Below are 14,285 nucleotides of genomic sequence, written 5' to 3'. Positions count from 1 at the left end.
CAGGACGGGAATCACAAGGAGTTGTGATCGGCAAGAGTTGTCTACCTTTTAGGCTTAGTGTGATTGGTCGAGTCCCTCGAGGTTACACTAAGACGCTGATTGGATCCTGATCCCCACTAGAAGTCTGCCGGAGACTTCCGTTTCACGTGCTGAGGGTGTCGCGTGACTCGTTAGTAAAATAGTGGGAGCATATTAAGATAGAAGTCCATATCTTGATAGTTTATTTCTTGCAAAATCTGCATGTTATTCATTTTTGCTACATCTTTATTTTCAGAAAATGTCGCTTTCAAATCCCTTACGTGGCATACTTGATGTCAACCGCCTCACTGGTCCAAATTATACGGATTGGCTCCGTAACTTGAGAATTGTTCTCACAGCGGAGAAAATCGTGTACGTCCTTGATACAGTGATGCCTATGCCCGAAGAAGGGGCAAGCGAGGATGAGATCGCTCGCTACGTGAAGTACATTGATGACTCCACTCTTGCTCAGTGCTATATGTTGGGCTCTATGACTCCAGAGTTACAGAGACAACATGAAAAGATGGATGCCAGATCCATTCTCCTACATGTCCGTAAATTGTTTGAGGAACAGGGAAGGACTCAACGATATGAGATATCCAAGAGCCTTTTCCGCGCTAGGATGACTGAGGGGACACCGGTTCAGAACCATGTCCTAAAGATGATTGAGTGGATAGAGAAACTCACAGGTCTAGGAATGGTCCTAGAGGATAACTTGTGTGTGGACATTGTGCTTCAGTTCCTACCAGATTCCTTTTCACAGTTCATAATGAACTTTAATATGAACAAGCTTGAGGTGACTCTCCCAGAGCTCCTCAATATGTTGAGGGAGGCAGAGAGTACTATTAAGAAAGAGAAGCCAGTTCTCTACACTGGTGAGACCAGAAAGAAAAGGAAAGCAGAAAGGTCCCTTAAGAAGGAAAAGGGCAAGGGCAAACAAGGTAAAGCAAAGGTTGCTAAGAAAGACCCAACAAAGGACAAAGGCCAGTGCTTCCACTGTGGTAAAGATGGGCACTGGAAGAGAAACTGCAAAGAGTACCTTGCAGAAAGGGCGAAACAAAAGCTTGATGAAGCTTCAGGTACATTCATGATCAGTCTCCATTTGTCAGACTCTTATGATAACACATGGGTATTAGATACCGGTAGTGCTTATCAAATATGCAATTCGTTGCAGGTTCTGGCAAGGCCTAGGAGACTAGAGAGAGGCGAGATGGACCTCAAGATGGGTAATGGAGCAAAAGTTGCTGTATTAGCTGTTGGCGAGGTCGCCCTACATCTGCCTAGTGGAGCTTTTATTGCATTAGATGCATGTTATTTTGTTCATTCTATTATCAAAAACATTATCTCCATTTCATGTTTAACAGTTAGTGGATATAAATTTGTTTTTGAGAACAATGGTTGTTCGATATTATTAGATGATAAGATCATCACGAAAGGAACATTGCATAATGGTTTATTTATGTTAGACACCACTCCACATATCATGAATATAAATGTGTCCAAAAGGAAACGAGATGAGTTGAACAGTGCATACCTGTGGCATTGTAGGCTAGGTCACATCCATGAAAGAAGGATTCAAAAGTTGCTAAATGATGGATATCTAGATCCATTCGACTATGTGTCATATGCAACTTGTGAGCCTTGCATTCGTGGAAAACTGACCAACTCTCCATTTAGTGGAACTGGAGAGAGAGCCACTGAGTTGTTGGAACTCATACATAGTGATGTATGTGGACCCATGTCAACTCATGCCATTGGAGGTTACTCCTACTTCATTACATTTACTGATGATTTCTCAAGGTATGGATATGTGTACTTAATGAAGTACAAGTCTGAGGCCTTTGAGAAATTCAGAGAGTATAAGAATGAGGTGGAGAACCAGACTGGAAAGAGTATCAAAACTCTTCGATCAGATCGAGGAGGTGAGTACTTAAGTACAGAGTTTACTCACTTCCTCAAGGACCATGGGATATTATCCCAATGGACACCTCCTTATACACCTCAGCTCAATGGTGTCTCTGAAAGGAGAAATCGTACATTATTAGATATGGTACGGTCCATGATGAGTTTCGCTGACCTACCCATCTCATTCTGGGGATATGCCCTAGAAACCGCAGCTTACCTTCTGAACAGAGTTCCAACTAAGTCGGTGGTGTCTACACCATATGAGATATGGAAAGGGAAGAAGCCTGATCTTAAAGTAGTTAAGATTTGGGGCTGCTCTGCCCATGTTAAAAGACACAACCCCGATAAGTTAGAATCAAGGACAGGGCGATGTAAATTTGTGGGATACCCCAAGGAAACTTGTGGGTATTACTTCTATCATCTCGAGGACCAAAAGGTCTTTGTAGCTAAGAGAGCAGTGTTCCTTGAGAAGGAACACATTCTTGACGGAGACAGTGGGAGAATGATAGAATTGAGCGAGGTTGGAGAACCAAGCTCAAGCACCACTCTACAGCCCGAGTCTGTTCAGGTATCTAATACACAAGTTTCAACTTTACGCAGGTCTGATAGAGTATCCCATCCTCCTGAGAGATATGTGGGACATATTAGAGCAGAGGATGTAGAGGATATTGATCCTCAGACCTACGAGGAGGCTATTATGAGTATAGACTCCGGGAAGTGGAAAGAAGCCATGAATTCTGAGATGGATTCTATGTACTCCAATAAGGTTTGGAACCTAGTTGATGCACCCGAAGGTATTGTACCCATCGGTTGCAAGTGGATCTTTAAGAAAAAGATCGGAGTAGATGGAAATGTAGAGACCTATAAAGCAAGGCTAGTGGCTAAGGGGTATCGTCAAAGGCAAGGTGTTGACTACGATGAAACTTTCTCACCCGTAGCAATGCTAAAATCCATCAGAATTCTATTGGCTATTGCAGCACACTATGATTATGAGATCTGGCAGATGGATGTGAAAACCGCATTCCTCAACGGGAACCTGGAGGAGGAGGTGTATATGATGCAACCTGAGGGATTCGTGTCCAAGAACTGCCCAGATAAGGTGTGTAGGTTGCTTAGATCCATTTATGGACTAAAGCAAGCTTCCCGAAGTTGGAACATAAGATTTGATGAGGCAATCAGATCTTATGACTTCGTTAAGAACGAAGATGAGCCTTGTGTATACAGAAAGGTAAGTGGGAGCGCTATTAGCTTTTTGGTGTTATATGTGGATGACATCCTCATCATTGGGAATGACATAGGAATGCTATCCACAATAAAGGCTTGGTTATCTAGACACTTCTCCATGAAGGACTTAGGAGAAGCATCTTATATCTTGGGGATTAGAATCTATAGAGATAGATCCAAAAGGATGCTTGGCTTGTCCCAGTCCAGGTACATAGAAACTATTGTCAAAAGGTTTGGCATGGAAAATTCCAAAAGAGGTCTCATACCGATGAGACATGGGATATCGCTTTCTACGAGTATGTCCCCAAAGACTCCAGAAGAAAGGGCGAACATGGATATGATACCTTATGCCTCAGCAATAGGGTCTATCATGTATGCCATGCTATGTACTAGGCCTGATATAGCGCATGCTCTGAGTGTCACGAGCAGGTATCAGGCGGATCCAGGCTTGGAGCACTGGAAAGCAGTAAAGTGTATCCTTAAGTACTTGAGAAGGACTAAGGATCTTTTACTAGTATATGGAGGTAATAGCCTTAAGGTTGAAGGCTACACTGACTCAAGTTTTCAGTCTGATGTCGATGATAGCAAGTCGAATTCAGGGTATGTGTACACCTTGAATGGAGGAGCAGTGTGCTGGAAGAGTTCCAAGCAAGATACCACTGCTGACTCGACCACAGAGGCGGAGTACATTGCTGCATCAGATGCAGCAAAGGAGGGAGTCTGGTTGAAGAAGTTCATCACAGATTTGGGAGTCGTGCCGGATAGTGAGGAGCCGATTTCCCTATATTGCGACAACAACGGGGCAATTGCTCAAGCGAAGGAACCTAGGTCTCATCAGAAATCTAAGCATGTTCTGAGGAGGTTCCACCTTATCAGAGAGATCGTGACCCGAGGAGATGTAGCAGTGGAAAGAGTTCCATCCGAAGATAACATTGCAGATCCACTAACAAAGCCATTGTCTCAGATTGTCTTTGAGCGTCATAAGGGTCTGATGGGGATCAGACACATAGGTGATTGGCTTTAGGTCAAGTGGGAGATTGCTAGTCATAAGTGCCCAACAAGCCAATCACGTGAGTGATGGCACGTGTGACTTGATACAGAATCTTTTTGCTTATTATATTTTGGCGTATATCACTTTATAACTATTGCATAAATGCATATGTATTGTGATGTCCTTGGATTTGTGCAATGGGAATCGGATCGTGATGAGATCACGATAATGAGATCGATTCACCTTTAAACACATATCCTAAATAATCCCGGTCATAGGTTACTCGAGAGGGACATCGTGATAACCGGATAGACTGGTGTGCTGTATACCCGTCCATATGATGGATGCAGCTGGTCTCATAGCTGCTCGTGTAGGGACACTAGGGATACAGTACAGGTGCTCATTGGAGAATGAGTTCACTGATTGATCCGCTTACGGAATGCTGGATGGTTGATGATGCCTTATTGTCAGACAACGATTCCGTAGTCCTAGTGGTGTATCTGGTTCTTAGACTTGAGACACCAAGGATGTCCTGTATGAGTGCTCCACTCTTTGATACCAGACTTATAGGTTTGGCTGTTCCCAGATCTAGTACAGTTGGTCATTGGGAGTGGTAGTCGACCTTACGAGGGCTATTGAGTGTCGATAGAGGATCATCCACTCTCGGTATCATGAGAGGAATATCCCATGTGTTCTTGCTCAGACAAATCCCTGGCCAGGGTCATTCGGGTTGAGAGAGAAAGAGTTCTCCGGGAGAATCCGATTAGAGCGAGACTCGAGTAGAAACCGTATGGGTCTGACAGCACCATGCTCGATATACGGTCTCTGGGATATTAGATGGATGAGGGACTATAGGTACATGGTAACTGAGGGCAGACAGGTCCAATGGATTGGATTCCCCTGTATCGTCTGGGGACTACGGCGTAGTGGCCTAGTACTTCCGTAGTCGATGAGTCGAGTGAATTATTACAGAGATAATAATTCACTTAGTTAGAAAGGGTTCTGATAGGTATGACTCACGGCCAGCTCGATATTGGGCCTAGAGGGTCACACACATATGGTAGGCATTGCGATGAGTAGAGGTTCGGATATGAGATATCCGACGGAGCCCTTGTCTTATTGGATGCAGATCCAATACCCACTAGGGAAAGGACCCATTAGGGTTTTGACACGGGATCTCTATAAATAGGAGGGATTCACAGCCTCATAGGCTAGAGTCTTTGCTTGCCCTTCCTATTCTCCTCTCACTCTCCACCTCAGAGTAGGCCTGGAGTTTTGAGGAGCGTCGTCGCAACCCTGCTGTGTGGATCACCGCTAGAGAGGAGGACGCTTGACCTCCTTCACCCTCTCCTAAGGATCTGCAAGGAAACAGGGATATACGATCTCCCTAGGTAACACAATCTCTATACGCAGTTTTGTGTTTTGCGGATTTTTGCGCACCAATCTTCGCACGACGATGAACATCTTTTTGGGAATCGGGGATTTTTTGTTTTCTTGTTCTTCCGCTGCGCATATGATGTCGCCCCCCCTATGATTTCCCAACACCTCCGGCCCGACATCCAATCTTTTGATATGTTTACGTTCTACCCTACATGATTTTTCCTGCTTTAATTGTCTCTTCATGATCTAAGTATCCTGCTTCATTCAAAACGCATATCAAATCATAATCACTTATCAATTAGTTTCATCATCAAAATAAAAGATTGAACAAATAATTATTCAATACATCAAAGGTAATGAAGTAGCTTCTAGGCATTTAAAAGGAATATTTCCTCGTTAAACAAATGGTTACACGAATGATGATCATAATGTGTGTTTATTCGAAAATAAACTATACCAGCACTTATAAGCTTTAAATGCTCACTAACACATAATACCTTCTTTTGGAGGAGTTTTGTGAATAAAGATAAGACAGGCATCCCTCGAAGTGTAGGAAAAGAGGCTTATAGGTGCTTTTTCGCCTTTCAAAAAATTCCTCCCTCTCAATGTCTTGAATACTTGGCGATATCTCTCTTGCAGGGAAATTCTTCCTCCTAATTTGTATAAATAGGAGAGGGAACATGTTAATGTATTGAAACATCTTCAACTATTCAATAAAGCTTCATTCAATATTTATTCTTATCTTCTATTATTTCTATCATGGTATCAGAGCCGCTTGCCTAGAGCAAGCTCTCTTCTCGCTGCCAATTCATCATTGGTGCGATAAATCTTTCCTCCTAGGCGAACGGTAACTGTCTTCTCCATTGCCACTCTGCGCCAACGTCCGTTCCCTTCCGCTACGGCATCTCTAGTGCTGCTCATCAGCACTGCCCCACCTTTCTTCCTCGTTGTAGCTATTTTCCTTGCTCTTCTACTACAGCTTCCTCAGAGGATTTTCCTCTTCTACTACACCATCTTGCGGGGGCATGATAGAAGATAAGATTTTCCTCAACAGAATAGAGAAATTTCCTCATATAGTTAGGAAAATCTTATCTTCTATCATGCCCCCGCAAGATGGTGCTCTTGACAAGGATACCAATCTTGGATCGATGCAAAGAATTGTTTACAAGCGAGAGGCTTCATGAGTAAGATAAGTGTAGATCGTTGCTGCTGCTGCTGTTGCGATTGCTTTTGCTGTGATGGCACATGCGTTCCCTTCATTCTCCTTAAGTCTACCGAATGCTGGCAGATCAGCGAAGACTACCGCGGTGAGGAAGATGAGGATTGACCACGGAGCCTCTTAGGAATGCAACGGCGTTGGTCGCTGGCCGAAGGGTGAAGCTTCACTTTTCTCACTGCTCTGATACCATGTTAATGTATTGAATAAATAGGAGAGGGAACATGTAATGTATTGAAGCATCTTCAACTATTCAATAAAGCTTCATTCAATATTTGTTCTTATCTTCTATTATTTCTATCAATGAAGAGGTATTTGTAGCTAGCATGCTCTATACTACTCGACATCTAAAACAAATAAAAATAAAATTTTTAATTAAATAAAATAAAAATTAGATAAATAAGTAAAAAAATTAATAATCTTTTTTTTTCTTCTCTTCTTTGTTTGTTTTATAAATTTATTGTAGTTTTTCTGAATTTTTACACTCAAGACAATGGTTGTTAAGAGGCTAATGAATTCTTTCATGTAAAACAATGGTTGTGAAGGGTCTTGTGAAGTTTTTTCATGCAAAACATTGGTTGTGAAGAGGCTTATCTATAGCCGGGCAGGATTTTCTGATGCAAAACAATAGTTGTGAAGAGGCTTATCAAATTTTCATGCAAAACATTGTTTGTTATTAGGGAAAGATATCATTGGTTATCTTGGAACAAATTAACAAAAAAATACTATCTTGGGCGATAATATAATCAAATTGACCTAACGCTCTATCTTCAATGATAGTGTGATTTAATCAATCTGAAGCACTATCTTCGATGACAACATGATCGAATCAACCTAAAATGCTATCTTCCATGATAGCATAGTTGAAATGACCTTACGTATTTAAATATCTTCGATGATAACATAATTGAATAAACCCAAACTGTTATTTTTACAACAACATGACTGAAATAATTTAAAATATAATATTTAATGATAGTACGGTCAAGTCAACTTTAAACTCTACCTTTAATGCTAGTATGATTAAAATAATCCAAAATACTATCTCCAAGTATAATGTAGTCGATACAGTTCGAAGCACTACATTTAATAATAGCATGGCCAAAATCGCCTATGCCACTTTGGTGACAGTATGTCCAAATCACCCAAAAGTGCCCTCTATGACTAGGTACATCAGCTACAAGCTCTCTCTTCACATGTATAGGTTCGATAGCCAAAAAGATCACATTGTACTCCAACACTATTCTGCGTGTTGAAGTATGATGGTGGGCAAATAATGTGAGAGATGATACTTGACATATCATCGTTATAGAAAAGTGCCTAAAGCAATCACTTTTGTGTGTCAAAAAGTAAGTCCAAGTGTATCTACTATAATCATCCATGATGACAAAGGCGTATTTGCTACCTCCTAGGATTAATATAGCAATTAGTCTAAACAAGTCCATATGGATCAATTGCAATGGTCTAGAGGTGCTTGTTTGGTTCTTTGGCTTGAAACTATCTTATATTTGTTTTCCTAGTTGACATGCATCACACACATTGTCTTTAACGAACTTAATGTGAGGAATTCCACCTATAAGTTATTTAGATGAGATTTGAGAGATTAGTTTCATGCTAGCATGACCTAATCTCCTATGCCAAAACCAAGCATCGTCATTTAAAACTAAAAAACACATTTCATTACAAAGATCATCAATGTCGATAGTGTATACATTATTTTGTTTTAGGGCAATCATAGATGTGTTTTTGTATGGTTTTTCAATAATGCAAGCATTGGATTCAAATATAATGATGTATCCTTTATCACATAATTGACTAATGCTCAAAAGGTTATACTTTAAGCCATCAACCAATAACATATCTTCAATAAAGAAGTTAAATTTGTTACATATGGTTCCTTTGCCAATGATTTTACCCTTGTTGTTGTCTCCAAAGGTGATATATCCTTCATCTAGGCTAGTGAGCTTAGAGAATTAAGATGGATCTCTGGTCATATACCATGAGCATCCACTATCAAAGTACCATATCTTCCTCCTAGCTTGTGATGGTAAATATTTTTACAAAAAAGGGTGATTTTTAGATATCTATTTGACCTTGGGTGCCTTAAAAATCGATCTACATAACTTATCATATTGCATTGAGTCATTTGAGGTTCCTTTAGGAACCCAAATTAATTTACATGGACTATACCTCTAAGTTTTGTAAACTTATTCAAAATGAAATGAGTTTTATGATTTCATCAATTCGAAGTGATCATAGTGGTGAATTTTAAAATCATGATTTCTAAAAATTTTGTGAATCTAATGGATTTAACCATAATTTCGCTACTTCAAGAAATCCTCAATAAAATGGAGTAGTAGAAAGAAAAAATAGAAACTTACAAGAAATGGCTAGAACCATGTTAAACGAACATAGTCTACCCAAATATTTTTGGGCCGAAGTTCTAAATACGGTATGCTATGTCATGAATAGGGTTCTAGTAAGACCATTACTCTCCAAAACTCCTTATTAGAATAACAAAAAACCTAATATTTCATATTTTAAAGTTTTCAAGTGTAAATGTTTTATCTTGAATGAAAAAGATGCCTTAGGAAAGTTTGATGCAAAATCTGATGAAGGGATTTTTCTTGGTTATTCTTCTATTTATTTCTAAGGTCTTTCGTATCTTTAACAAAAGAACTTTGGTTATAGAAGAATCTATTCATGTTATTTTTAATGAAGTTTCCGGAGTTACGAAAATGATTTTGATGATGATCTTAATTTTGATGCTTTGAATTTAAATAAAACCCTTTCTCCATCCAACAACTTGGATGCATCTTCTTCCGAAATATCCTTACCCAAGGAATGAAATTATGTAGATGCTCATCCTAAGGAGCTAATCATAGGAGACACATCAAAAGGGGTTCAAACTCGTTCTTCTCTAAAGAATTTTTGTACTAACGCAACTTTTTTCTCCTAAATTGAACTTAAATGCATTGATGAGGCATTGAAAGATGATTTTTGGGTTATCGCAATGCAAGAAGAATCAATTTGAGAGAAATGAGGTATGAAAGCTTGTTCCTAGGCCAAATGACCATTTAGTTATTGGTACTAAATGGGTCTTTAGAAACAAGCAAGATGAATTTGGTATCATGGTTAGAAAAAAGGCTAAATTAGTGGCTGGTACGATTAGAAGCCATAAGGATGCTCCTTGCCTATGCTAGTAGTAATAATTTGAAGTTATTTTAAATGGATGTTAAAAGTATTTTTCTTAATGGCTTTATTTATGAAGAAGTTTATGTTGAACAACCTCCCAAATTTGAGAATGATAATCTTCCTACTCATATATTTAAATTGACTAAAGCTCTCTATGGATTGAAACATGCCCCAAGGGCTTGGTATGAGAGACTTAGCTCCTTTCTTATTCAAAATAATTTTTCTAAAGGCAAGGTCGATACCATATTATTTATTAAATTTTTTTTTATTATTCAAATTTATGTTGATGATATTATTTTTGGGTTTACTAATGAATATTTATGTGAATCGTTTATAGAGAGTATGAGTCTAGAATTTGAAATGAGTTTGATGGGAGAACTAACCTTCTTCTTAGGCTTGCAAATCAAACAACTTAATGATGACATCTTCATTAGTCAAATAAAATATGCATTAGACTTGCTAAAATAATTTAATATGGATAGTTCGAAGACTATCAATACTCTTATGAGTACCTCCACTAAGTTAGACATTGACGAAGGTGGAGAAAGCTTTGATAAAAAAGCTTATAGGGGTATGATAGATAGTTTATTATATCTCACCACAACTAGATCAAACATCATATTTAGCGTAGGACTTTGTGCTAGGTTTCAATCTAACCCCAAGCAATCTTATTTAAAAGCTATCAAAAGGATTTTTAGATACCTAAAAGGAACTCCTAAACAAGGATTATGATATCCAAAATCTAAAAATTTTGAATTGCTTAGTTATGCTGATGCTGATTTTGCTGTTTGTCAAATAGATAGAAAAAGTACATCCGGAATATGTCAATTTTTAGGACACACACTTGTCTCTTGGTCTTCCAAGAAACAAAACTTAGTTGCATTATCCACAATCGAAGCTGAGTATATTGCAGTAGGCACATACTGTGCTCAAGTTATATAGATGAAAAACACTTCAGAAGATTACAAAATTCATCGAAAGAATATACCTATAAATTGTGATAATACAAGTGCAATATGGTTAACAAAAAATCCTATTTAGCACTTTAGAACTAAACATATTGACATTAGGTATCACTTTATATGAGATCATATTAATAATCATAATGTAATCTTAGAATTTATTGACATGAAACAACAATTGGCTGACATTTTTAAAAAACCTTTTATTGAGGAACAATTTAATTTTATAAGAAGAGAATTAGGTATGCTAAATTTCTCGAATACATTAGTTCCTCTTTAAAATTTTCTCCAGATTTTCTTATCGAATTTTATTTTCTAAAATCATTCACTTGAATCATGAACTAGTGGTATGTAATCGAATCTTATACTATGTTTGTGTATGAATTTTATATGATGCATGAACTTATGGTATGAATTTTATATGAATCATGAACTTATGCTGCAAATTTTTACAAGAATAGATTTTATGATGTTTGTATAAATGAGTGTGTTCACCTCATAATCTTGCAAGAAGGAACCATACAATGTCAGCACTACACCTCAATGCAAGCAGTGCTCACTACCTGTAGGCGGTGGCACCGCCTAGCTGGTCACCCATTGTAGGTGGTAGCACCGCCCAGCTAGTGGTGCCATCGCCCGCAACCTACCTTATATATAGAACATGCTAGGGCCGGTGGTAGAACCGACCCCAACCCATTCTACACTTCTCCAAAGAGCCCCAAACCTCTTGATCCACTTGCTCTCCCTCTAGCAACTCAAAAAATCCTTATTTTCTACTAAATCAAGGATCAATCTCAAGTAACCTTTCGGTGATCACAAGAAGGAAAAACTAATAAGGTAATCCCTAAATTGATACCCCCTTTGCATTACTTATTTTTTGCCTCTTATTTGTCTTCATAATTGTAGTCTCCATGACTTCTAGAAGATCCTCAAGGGATAAAGGGAAGAGAAGATTAGATGAAAAATATGACTCCCTACTTTTCGATTCTTATCAATATGCCCTTAAATTTTCAACCATAGAATCTAGAAATGTTTATAAGAGTAAATATATTGATTTAGAGGAATTAAGTGATTTAGAACATATTCAATGGTTTGCCAACCTAGATATCCTGCCAATCCTTCAAATATGTGAACCTATTCTAGACTTGTTAGATTGTTCTATAATAATTTGCATTGTGGATGAAAATAATAGGGTCTTCACGTATCTCTTAGGACATCATATACCCATTACGAATAGCGTAATTTACAGTCTCATACGAATTATGGAGAAGGAAAGAGGTTGTTATTTTAGAAGCCAATGGGATGAAGCATCAATTGGGACCATTTATTCTAGCCTTAAGAACAATCTTCGGTAATCCTAATTTGTCTATTCTTCCAAAAAAGCTATAACATTTATTACTTTTCAACACTAAACTACTTCATCACATCTTGATAAGTATTATAATTTCAAAATAATATCATCATGATGAAGTTAACCAAATGGAAGTAGGAATGATGTATTGGATTATGAAAGGACATAAAAATTATTTTGGCTACTAATTCAACAAAATATGATTGAACTATCGAAAAAGGATATGATGCTTCCATATGGTGGCCTGATCATAAGACTAATTCATGCTCATGACATAGTTATCCCACCTGACGAAGAAGTTATGAAACTAGATAGATTTAATGTAAACCTACTTTGAAGATTGAGGTATATATTCAGAAATGAGATATGGACTAGATTACCTAGAAGGACTGATCCCCTTCCACTTGAACCAGAATGTGAAACACCAATATTTAAGGGTAATCAATCTCCTCCTACCGATCCTTTTGAGGCAATACCTCCAACAGAGCAAGTCCCCCCCCTCATCTATCAATGACATAGGGACTCGAATGGATCGATTTGAACAACGTCAAGATCAAATTTTAATTGAGTTACAACAGATTCATCAACAGTTTAATACCTTGTTTAGATATTTTGACTTGCCACCACCTGAATAAGCTGTATATATCTTTCTACTGATAAGAAAGGGGGAGAAGTGGACAAAATTCCTCTCTTTTATTGTTGTTTACTTTGATGTTGTAATCTTATATTGTTTATGATGTTATTGTTTACTTTGATGTTGTAATCTTAAGATGTTGCTTTGATGTTGAAACTTTATTGCTAAAAACTTCTATGATATTGTGATCTCTTCAATGCTGAAAATTTCTATGATATTGTGATCTCTTCAATGCTAAAAATTTCTATGATGTTGTGATCTCTTCAATGCTAAAAATTTCTATGATGTTGTGATCTCTTCAATGCTAAAAATTTCTATGATGTTGTGATCTCTTTTCATACAAATGATGCATTATCAGATTCTTAATATTATGAACTTTTGAATACTACAATGTAATAATGATGATATTTCATGCAAGTAGTGATGAAAGGCTATGCCGAAATATTTTATCATGAATGAAGTGATTGTGCACTTAATATCTTGATAACTTGAAATTATGGTGATGCACAAGTGATTTCTAATTTTGATCAAAGCTTGAATTCTGTGAATTCAAGTTTGTATGGAACATAGATAGGGGGAGTTAAGATTAACTCCTTCACCAATTAATTATCATCATAAAAAAGAGGGAGATTATTAAATCTCAGATTTTGATGATGAAATCAATTAGTAAATTGTTTGACCTAATCTATATGTTGAGATAAGTGTGTAAGATTAACTATGATAGTAGTAAGGCATAAAGCAGATGATGAGCTAGAATCGAAGATTCGGACGATGTACTAGGAACTCACCGAGAGCTCGTCTGAAGATTGCCGAGAGTTCGTTGGAAGACTGCTGAGAGTTCATTGCCAAAAGCTCATTGGATGATCGCTGATAGCTCGTTGGAAGATCGTCGAGAGTTCGTTGGGAGTTCGCCGGAAGTGCGCTGGAAGACTCACCAAGAAGTTCGTCGAAGGATCGTTGAGAGAAATCGACATACCGGACTAATCGCTTGCCTTAATCATAGGTAGTACATTAGTTAAGTTAGGATTAGGAGGTAATCCCACTAACTCAGATAGGAGCCAACTTGGCCCTTAATAGGGCTGATTTGGGCTGGACTAAAAAGCTTATTTAGCATTTGAAATCACGACTGGCGGTGGCATCGCTTGGGACTTGGTCTCCCAGGTGTTCTGGGTGGTGGTACTGCCCAGACTGGGCGATGGTACCGCCGACGGTTAATGCTGTCAAGCGGTGGTACCATCAGAGCTTAGTCTCCGAGCTTTGTTAAGTGATCGTACTGCCCAGACTGAGTGGTGGTACCGTCTAGTGTCAGTCTGTAGGCGGTAGTATCGCCCAATAATGGCGGTGGTACCACTAGTACCCTAAAATCTAGGGGAGTGACACTTTTTCGCTCTAATTCAGAAGCCATTGGG

The sequence above is a fragment of the Musa acuminata genome, chromosome BXJ3-1 (genome assembly GCF_036884655.1).
Source record: "Musa acuminata AAA Group cultivar baxijiao chromosome BXJ3-1, Cavendish_Baxijiao_AAA, whole genome shotgun sequence".
Lineage (NCBI taxonomy): Eukaryota > Viridiplantae > Streptophyta > Magnoliopsida > Zingiberales > Musaceae > Musa > Musa acuminata.
The sequence above is the reverse complement of the archived record's forward strand: the minus strand, read 5'-3'. Positions refer to the sequence as shown.